At 30.8% G+C, this 6,959-nt stretch overlaps 1 protein-coding gene across 2 annotated transcripts in view; it reads left to right on the top strand.

Annotated features, from left to right (window-relative positions):
• LOC119604819 overlaps positions 1–6,959 on the top strand; it is a 36,551-nt gene that overhangs the window by 13,879 nt on the left and 15,713 nt on the right. The window lies entirely within an intron of this gene.

Genomic DNA, 6,959 nt, shown 5'->3' with positions numbered 1-6,959 from the left:
TAGTCTAGTCTATAGTCTAGTCTATAGTCTAGTCTATAGTCTAGTCTATAGTCTAGTCTATAGTCTAGTCTATAGTCTAGTCTATAGTCTAGTCTATAGTCTAGTCTATAGTCTAGTCTATAGTCTAGTCTATAGTCTAGTCTATAGTCTAGTCTATAGTCTAGTCTAGTCTAGTCTATAGTCTAGTCTATAGTCTAGTCTATAGTCTAGTCTATAGTCTAGTCTATAGTCTAGTCTATAGTCTAGTCTATAGTCTAGTCTATAGTCTAGTCTATAGTCTAGTCTATAGTCTAGTCCATAGTCTAGTCTATAGACTAGTCTATAGTCTAGTCTATAGTCTAGTCTATAGTCTAGTCTATAGTCTAGTCTATAGTCTAGTCTATAGTCTAGTCTATAGTCTAGTCTATAGTCTAGTCTATAGTCTAGTCTATAGTCTAGTCTATAGTCTAGTCTATAGTCTAGTCTATAGTCTAGTCTATAGTCTAGTCTATAGTCTAGTCTATAGTCTAGTCTATAGTCTAGTCTATAGTCTAGTCTATAGTCTAGTCTATAGTCTAGTCTATAGTCTATTCTATAGTCTATTCTATAGTCTAGTCTATAGTCTAGTCTATAGTCTAGTCTATAGTCTAGTCTATAGTCTATAGTCTATAGTCTAGTCTATAGTCTAGTCTATAGTCTAGTCTATAGTCTAGTCTATAGTCTAGTCTATAGTCTAGTCTATAGTCTAGTCTATAGTCTAGTCTATAGTCTAGTCTATAGTCTAGTCTATAGTCTAGTCTATAGTCTAGTCTATAGTCTAGTCTATAGTCTAGTCTATAGTCTAGTCTATAGTCTAGTCTATAGTCTAGTCTATAGTCTAGTCTATAGTCTAGTCTATAGTCTAGTCTATAGTCTAGTCTATAGTCTAGTCTATAGTCTAGTCTATAGTCTAGTCTATAGTCTAGTCTATAGTCTAGTCTATAGTCTAGTCTATAGTCTAGTCTATAGTCTAGTCTATAGTCTAGTCTATAGTCTAGTCTATAGTCTAGTCTATAGTCTAGTCTATAGTCTAGTCTATAGTCTAGTCTATAGTCTAGTCTATAGTCTAGTCTATAGTCTAGTCTATAGTCTAGTCTATAGTCTAGTCTATAGTCTAGTCTATAGTCTAGTCTATAGTCTAGTCTATAGTCTAGTCTATAGTCTAGTCTATAGTCTAGTCTATAGTCTAGTCTATAGTCTAGTCTATAGTCTAGTCTATAGTCTAGTCTATAGTCTAGTCTATATCTAGTCTATAGTCTAGTCTATAGTCTAGTCTATAGTCTAGTCTATAGTCTAGTCTATAGTCTAGTCTATAGTCTAGTCTATAGTCTAGTCTATAGTCTAGTCTATAGTCTAGTCTATAGTCTAGTCTATAGTCTAGTCTATAGTCTAGTCTATAGTCTAGTCTATAGTCTAGTCTATAGTCTAGTCTATAGTCTAGTCTATAGTCTAGTCTATAGTCTAGTCTATAGTCTAGTCTATAGTCTAGTCTATAGTCTAGTCTATAGTCTAGTCTATAGTCTAGTCTATAGTCTAGTCTATAGTCTAGTCTATAGTCTAGTCTATAGTCTAGTCTATAGTCTAGTCTATAGTCTAGTCTATAGTCTAGTCATAGTCTAGTCTATTAGTCTAGTATATAGTCTAGTCTATCGTCTAGTCTATATTTAATTTAAGTCTGTCTAGTATAGTCTTAGTATAGTCTAGTCTAGTCTATAGTCTATTTAGTCTAGTCTATAGTCTAGTCTATTAGTCTAGTCTATAGTCTAAGTCTATAGTCTAGTCTATAGTCTAGTCTATAGTCTAGTCTTAGTCTAGGTCTATAGTCTAGTCTATAGTCTAGTCTATAGTCTAGTCTTATAGTCTAGTCTATAGTCTAGTCTTATAGTCTAGTTCTATAGTCTAGTCTATAGATCTAGTCTATAGTCTAGATTCTATAGTCTAGTCTATAGTCTAGTCTATAGTCTAGTCTATAGGTTATAGTCTATAGTCTAGTCTATAGTCTAGTCTATAGTTCTAGGTCTATAGTCTAGTCTATAGTCTAGTCTATAGTCTAGTCTATAGTCTGTCTTAGTCTAGTCTTTATCGTCTTAGTCTATAGTCTAGCTAGTCTAGTCTATAGTCTAGTCTAGTCTAGTCTATAATCTAGTCTAGTCTAGTCTATAGTCTAGTCTATAGTCTAGTCTATGTCTAGTCTATAGTCTAGTCTATAGTCTAGTCTATGCTAGTCTATAGTCTAGTCTATAGTCTAGTCTATAGTCTAGTATATAGTCTAGTCTATAGTCTAGTCTATAGTCTAGTCTATAGTCTAGTCTATAGTCTAGTCTATAGTCTAGTCTATAGTCTAGTCTATAGTCTAGTCTATAGTCTAGTCTATAGTCTAGTCTATAGTCTAGTCTATAGTCTAGTCTATAGTCTAGTGTATAGTCTAGTCTATAGTCTAGTCTATAGTCTAGTCTATAGTCTAGTCTATAGTCTAGTCTATAGTCTAGTCTATAGTCTAGTCTATAGTCTAGTCTATAGTCTAGTCTATAGTCTAGTCTATAGTCTAGTCTATAGTCTAGTCTATAGTCTAGTCTAGTCTATAGTCTAGTCTATAGTCTAGTCTATAGTCTAGTCTATAGTCTAGTCTATAGTCTAGTCTATAGTCTAGTCTATAGTCTAGTCTATAGTCTAGTCTATAGTCTAGTCTATAGTCTAGTCTATAATCTAGTCTATAGTCTAGTCTATAGTATAGGGTTATAGTCTAGTCTATAGTCTAGTCCTATAGTCTAGTCTATAGTACTAGTCTATAGTCTAGTCTATAGTCTAGTCTATAGTCTAGTCTATAGTATAGTCTAGTTCTATAGTCTAGTCTATAATCTAGTCTAGTCAGTCATAGTATAGGGTTTAGTCTAGTTATAGTCTAGTCTATAGTACTAGTCTATAGATCTAGTTCTATAGTCCTGTCTATAGTCTAGTCTCATAGTCTCGTCTATAGTCTTAGTCTATAGTCTAGTCTATAGTCTAGGTCTCTAGTCTAGTCTATAGTCTAGTCTATAGTCTAGTCTATAGTCTAGGTCTATAGTCTGTAGTTCTAGTGAGTCTCGGTCTATGTCAGTCTAGTCAGTCTATAGTCTAGGTCTCTAGTCTAGTCTATAGTCTATACAGTCTAGTCTAGTCTAGGTCTAGTATAGTGTTAGTCTATAATTCTAGGTCTCTAGTTAAGTTTATAGACTGGTCTTAAATCTTAATTCAATATTAAACTTTTTTTTTACTTCGTTCAAGGTACTTTGATTTCATTTCAATGAAGTGTTAGGTTTTTTCTGAAATTCTGAAACTCGTTTCACTTTTTTTCATGTCTGACACAAATACATCCCAAATATAAAAACTACAGACAATTTTAAAGTCTGGAAACAATTTTTAAAGTAAAAAAATACCTAAAGATATGCTTGAGTTGTTTAAAGTTTTTTTATAGATTGGCAGCTGAAATATAATTTTAAAAAATTGAAAAATTCTTAAACAAAAAATTGACCCACTTTTAAAATCTAATATAAAAAAATAGTTATTTGCAATTATGTTTTTTTTATAAAAAAATAATAGTTTAAAAACAAAATTAAATTTGTTGAAAGCTTTTTACAAAAAAAAGTTTTGCAAAATAAAAAGCTGCTGGTCGAATGTATGCGAATAAATAAACAAAATAAAACAGAGCAACAAAAAAAGAAAAAAATTGAACTGAAAAACAAAAGACTGAAGCAACAAACGTGATAAATTATAAATGCTTGGCACATAACAACAACACCAACAAAAGCAACATTCACAAAAATTGGCCAAGTTGTGGCGGGGAAAACATATACAAAATTTAGCTTTAGCTTTAATTTAATTTTTCTTTTTTGTTAAAGAAAACCTTAAACGTATCTTTGCTGATATTGTTTTTTGCTATATATTTTAAGTTCGCTTCAATTTTTGACTTTTTGTTTGCACGTCAGTGTAAATGTCATGAAATATTGTTTGTATACAAAAAGATTTCAATGTTTTTACAAATGTTTTTTTTTTTAAAGAATGAAACCAAAAGAAAAAAACTTAACGGTTTAATGGTGCTATATTGTAATTAAGCAAAATTTAATTAATAGCTAACTTAAATTTACTCAAGTGTTTATAATTTTGCTCTTGGTATTTTAGATTTTAAAACGCTTCAATACTTTTGCTTAAACTTCTCTTTTTCATTGTAGTTATAATTTTAAATTGGCTGAAAGACTGGAAGTTGTAGCAAAAGTAGTTCATATTAAATTAAGGAAGTTTTTAAAATTTTATACTTCCATGGTTTTAATAATACATAGTACAATACAAATTTGGCTAAACAATTGTTAAACAAAAAACAAGAAACTTAATTTACAATATTAAATATAAGTATATAGTTAAGAAATAATTAGAGGAGCTTTATTTTCAAAAGCCTATTTTCAAAATTTGGGTTACATAAATATCAAGCGTAAGTTTTAATAAACAAACATACCATAATTAATTGGTATAATTTAAATAAGTCGTCAGCTGACTAATTTATGCATTGACAGTGGATTGAGAAAGTATTTAAACAATAAAAAAGGTAGATATTTGTGTTTGTCGAATCTTTTGTACACTTCACTATAAAAATATACATTTTTTTTACATTTTTAGTCTAGTCTATAGTCTAGTCTATAGTCTAGTCTATAGTCTAGTCTATAGTCTAGTCTATAGTCTAGTCTATAGTCTAGTCTATAGTCTAGTCTATAGTCTAGTCTATAGTCTAGTCTATAGTCTAGTCTATAGTCTAGTCTATAGTCTAGTCTATAGTCTAGTCTATAGTCTAGTCTATAGTCTAGTCTATAGTCTAGTCTATAGTCTAGTCTATAGTCTAGTCTATAGTCTAGTCTATAGTCTAGTCTATAGTCTAGTCTATAGTCTAGTCTATAGTCTAGTCTATAGTCTAGTCTATAGTCTAGTCTATAGTCTAGTCTATAGTCTAGTCTATAGTCTAGTCTATAGTCTAGTCTATAGTCTAGTCTATAGTCTAGTCTATAGTCTAGTCTATAGTCTAGTCTATAGTCTAGTCTATAGTCTAGTCTATAGTCTAGTCTACAGTCTAGTCTATAGTCTAGTCTATAGTCTAGTCTATAGTCTAGTCTACAGTCTAGTCTATAGTCTAGTCTATAGTCTAGTCTATAGTCTAGTCTATAGTCTAGTCTATAGTCTAGTCTATAGTCTAGTCTACAGTCTAGTCTATAGTCTAGTCTATAGTCTAGTCTATAGTCTAGTCTATAGTCTAGTCTATAGTCTAGTCTATAGTCTAGTCTATAGTCTAGTCTATAGTCTAGTCTATAGTCTAGTAGTCTAGTCTATAGTCTAGTCTATAGTCTAGTCTATAGTCTAGTCTATAGTCTAGTCTATAGTCTAGTCTATAGTCTAGTCTAGTCTATAGTCTAGTCTATAGTCTAGTCTATAGTCTAGTCTAGTCTAGTCTAGTCTAGTCTATATTCTAGTCTACAGCAATCCCTCGATTTATGTTTCAAAATTATTTGTTACTTCCAACATCGATTCATATTGACGTCGCACAGTGGGGTGAATTTGAAAAAGGGATACTTATTTTTAAATCCTTATTTTAAGGATCTTCAGATTTCAATAATATTTCTCATGATAGGAGGCGATGTGCTGTAGAGTTTAAATTTGGTCTTCGAAAATACATCGGGTGTGGGTCCCGAAGTATTCAAATTATGGCACGTCGGGTAGGTATATGAAAAGTTTGATTTTACTTTGAGGATGCCAGGAGAATTATAGTTTTTAAATTATATTGAAGATAACAATCATAGGGTAAATCGAGGTGTTACAGTATTTTAAACCTTTTCAACATATGTATATTAATATTAATGTTTGTATGTATGTTAGCATTGCACTTGTTGTTATTTACATATAAATACTGCTATTGTAGTTACCACTGCTGCCACTATTGTCTTCTGTGTGTTGCATATTAATTAATATTTATTTAGGTTTTTCTACAACGACTTCTTTAATAAAATTTATAATTTGTTATAAACTTTATACAGTTAGTTTTGTCTTTTGAGTGCATTTGTTATCTAGCAAACGTACACACACACTCGACATAACTCTAGTGCATTGTTTAAACAAATAATAATAAACAACTACCAACATTGCATACAAACGATTACTATAAGTAGTTGTTAGTTATCATGAACTGAACCGTTATAAGTATGTCATATTTTATAACATAATGTTGACTGTTACATGCTTATAAACATGTTTGAATATGTATGACTGTGCCTGAGATGATAACGAGTTAGTTGTTGCATCTTCTTTCTAAAGGTTATTGAACCCAATTGCGAAGAAATCTGTGAACTTTTTTTTGGCTTTTGGCCAAAACAATAAAAAATTAAATTTAAAGAAAAAATGTAACAATTTATATTCCAGAGTTGTTTTACAGATTTAAAAAATTCATGAGAAATTTCAAATAACATTAATTATAATAATTACTTAACCCATTTTTTAACTAACAGGATGTAAAAAAAGAGATTATAAATAAAATGTAACATAATATCGGAAGAGCTTGTATATATACAAGTTCGATTAAATTTCAAAAATCATTTCGGGATGAACCTGTTTTTGACACATTTTGAGCGATAGTACTTTGGAATATGGGTTCGTCTATAGTCGAGACTAGAGTAATCTGTTGTCTGGACTATTATCTCGTCTGTAATTTGGACTATAGCCTAAACTATAGTCTGGACTTTAGTCTTCACTATAGTCTAGTTTATAGTCAGGACTATTGTCTAGTCTATAGTCTGGAATGAAGTGTAGTCTGTAATCTGGATCTATAGTATATACTCTACTACATAGTATGGACTATAGCCTACTCTATTGTCTAGACTATCGTCTACTATAGATAGTCTGAACTATAGTCTTCTCTATAGTCTAGT

The sequence above is a fragment of the Lucilia sericata genome, unplaced genomic scaffold (assembly GCF_015586225.1).
Source record: "Lucilia sericata isolate MDLA Ls3-8-SP2 unplaced genomic scaffold, ASM1558622v1 Contig000435F_arrow, whole genome shotgun sequence".
Taxonomy (NCBI): domain Eukaryota; kingdom Metazoa; phylum Arthropoda; class Insecta; order Diptera; family Calliphoridae; genus Lucilia; species Lucilia sericata.
Note: the sequence above shows the minus strand (reverse complement) of the source record. Positions and strands in the feature narration are given on the sequence as shown.